The 3,309-nt window shown below is 38.1% G+C and overlaps 2 long non-coding RNA genes across 2 annotated transcripts in view; both read left to right on the plus strand.

Moving 5' to 3' along the window:
* The window catches only part of LOC117949145, a 47,302-nt gene that overhangs the window by 24,783 nt on the left and 19,210 nt on the right, over positions 1 to 3,309 (plus strand). The gene's annotated exons all lie outside the window — the stretch shown is intronic.
* LOC117949146 lies at positions 1,057 to 1,322 on the plus strand. The gene is made up of 2 exons (XR_004657633.1): positions 1,057 to 1,103; positions 1,214 to 1,322. It is a non-coding gene; the product is annotated as an uncharacterized LOC117949146 (long non-coding RNA).

Here is a 3,309-nt window from a genome sequence, read left to right on the forward strand (position 1 = left end):
GCACATGGGACAGGGCAACTGCACTGTATTAAGGAGAGGATGACCGGGGCCATGTATTGCAAGATTTTGGGAAACAACCTCCTTCCCTCAGTTAGAGCATTGAAGAGGGGTCGAGGCTGGGTCTTGCAACATGACAATGACCCGAAGCACATAGCCAGGATAACCAAGGAGTGGCTCTGTAAGAAGCATATCAAGGTTCTGGCGTGGTCTAGCCAGTCTCCAGACCTAAACCCAATAGAGAATCTATGGAGGGAGCTGAAACTCTGTGTTTCTCAGAGACAGCCCAGAAACCTGACTGATCTAGTGAAGATCTGTGTGGTGGAGTGGGCCAAAATCCCTTCTGCAGTGTGTGCAAACCTGGTGTAAAACTACAGGAAACATTTGACCTCTGGAACTGCAAACAAAGGCTACTGTACCAAATATTAACATTGATTTTCTCAGGTGTTCAAATACTTATTTGCAGTTGTATCATACAAATAAATGGTTAAAAAAATCATACATTGTGATTTCTGGATTTTTTTTCAGATTATGTCTCTCCCAGTGGACATGGACCTACGGTGACAATTTCAGACCCCTCCATTATTTCTAAGTGGGAGAACTTGCAAAATAGCAGGGTGTTCGAATACTTATTTTCCTCACTGTACATATATTAATTTAAAAAGACGAATGTTTACAAATGTCTTTGAGGATAGATTGGAAAAGAAATGGCGTGAGTGAGGAGGAGATCCATTAGTAACAGCTTGCAGCTTCCCACAGCCAAATGCCCTTATGCTGCATGACAGCAGGAAGGGAAGCGAGGATTAAGTTGGAATTCCACATTGTTACACATCTTGAGAGGACCAGCAGTTGTGAGTTTCTGTGATGACTTCATACATTTTGTTTATGCATGCATAATGTCTTTATAGCTCATCATGACCTTCATCAACTTTGGAGGGAAAGTAAAAATGCACGTTTTTGTTCCTTGGACAGAGTTTAGATTCTGTCAATTACTCCATTACTTACACAGGCTGTATTAGGTAGGTAATGGTAAATGATGATAATGGTGAAGTAAACATCACTCTTTGGAAATCTGGGGAAATACATACAAAACCAACCTATAGTCAGTGCACACTACAAAAGAGAGTAATCAGAATCATAAATAATGTTGGATACCTGGAGACCTTTATTCTTTAAGTGACATATTCTGAATCTCATTGATCTGATTAAATTTAAGACTGCGTAAATCATGTTCAAAGCAAGAAATAATTTACTTCCAGAAAATTTACAAAACATGTTTATGGACAGACAGTGTGGGTTTAATCCAAGAGAACAACTTTAAACTTTTAAAAACTCCTAATAAGAACAACTCTAAAAAGTATGTGCATCACGATTGGTGGGGTGAGTTTGTGGAATGGGTTAAACCAGGTGCTTAAACATTGTACAAACATAAAAAAGTTTAAAAAGTTATGTAAAACACTTTATTAAAAGGATATGAAGAGGAAGGGAGATGATTGTGAAGGTGGGTTAGTGCGCAAATTGTTATGGTTATCCGCTAGATTACGGAAAGGGGTTGCTGATTTACTTAAAAGGTAAAAAATAAATAAAAGGAGTTGGTTTGTGTAAAACTAGAGATGTATTGTTGTGTATATTATATGTAAGCTTCGGCTTCGTCCTGCTACTTTTCAGAATTTTTATATGTATATATACATACACGCATATATATATGATATCTGTATTTATTTATGTATGTATGTATGTGTGTGTGTGTGTATATGTATATGTAGTATATATACATATATTTTAAATTTGTTTGAAATAAAAATGAAAAAAAGAGTATGAACAGCAGGGGATATTTTGTGTAATTTTGCCGCAATATTTATGTTTGAATGTTGCCAGCATCATGAGGCCTCTAATCAGTTTGTGTTTAATGTCCTCCCTAATGGGAGCCATGGCAACTCACACACACACGCACACAAAAAAAAGATTTAATCGTCCCTCTGTTTACGTTGTAGCAAGTTTATTTCGTACGGCTGGGCTAATGCTGGATTTAATATAAACTTTGGATTCACTTGGCCGCATTATCTCACTGTTTTCACATTTGTACGATGTTACTTTTTCCAAGAAAATATTATAAATGTGGTGCACATGCTGTGATTTGTCATGTGTCACATAAAGTGTTTTGTATGATCTGCTGTAGGTCAAGTCAATGTTAAATAGCCTCTGTGTGGGTGCAGGGGACACCTGGGCTTCATGCTCTCTGGATGTGTCTGTAGATTTATGAGGCCCTGCACTTTGTCCCCACTCAGCCTCATACTCCTGTACTCCTACATCATATTCAGATGCATTGCACAGTTTCTCCTTCTTTCTTTCTTCCAATGGCTATCCATCCATCAAGATCCCACCACACAACCGCAATCATATTTCTGCATTGTGTATGACCCCAAAACATTTTTGTCCTATTGTTTCTGGAACCACAGTTCTCCAATTGTCCCCCTACTGTCAGGCCATTGTCACACTTTCCAACTTTGACTCTCAAGGGAAATTTCTTGGCTTATACTGGCGTGATTAAAGCTTCTGTTGGCAGGATTCACTCCTATTCCAGTGTACTGGCAGTACACTGGAGTACACTGGAAGAGGAGTTCAAACTAGGGATGTTTTATTCTTGCAGTGTGTTAAGATGGGCTGTTTAATCTCTTATTAACAAATCTCTAATACAACATGCTCTATTCTCTGATAAGGTCTTGCACCCATTTAGTTTGAAAGAGATATTTCCTATGTCTATTATTTTTCTATATCTGTCATCCAATGTTGCTCTGATGAGGCGGCCTTCTAATTGGGGACCTGCTTTAACCTTTTTCTTATGACATCATTTTATGGGGTTTTGTATAATATGATAAACTTGAGGCATGTGCTTACTTTTTAAAAGACACTTTTTTGAGTTTGCATTTGTAGTGTAAACTCATGCTGGTTTGTTTGTAATATGCCTAATCTGTCTTCATTTGTGTTTAAACTTGATGAACTCCTATTCAAGCTCCACTGATTCACACATCGGAAGGCCTGGATGGGAACCATTCCTAAGTCACTCAGCTTTTCCGTTCATGGTCTCAATTTTAAGCAGATTTTATAACATGTTAGGTAACTCAAGTTAAAAAAAAATAATTCTATTTCATGTCATCATCTGGGCCTTGACGGACCTCTTACTACCTGTCAGGAATTCAGAGTAGTGGAGTGTACAGTTTCAGATCAGGGGGATCACTTTTCAAAACAGCATCTGTCTCACCGATTCTGAAAAAACCTGGCTCAGATCCAACCAACTATAATAATCTTCGT

The sequence above is a fragment of the Etheostoma cragini genome, chromosome 8, assembly GCF_013103735.1.
Source record: "Etheostoma cragini isolate CJK2018 chromosome 8, CSU_Ecrag_1.0, whole genome shotgun sequence".
Taxonomy (NCBI): domain Eukaryota; kingdom Metazoa; phylum Chordata; class Actinopteri; order Perciformes; family Percidae; genus Etheostoma; species Etheostoma cragini.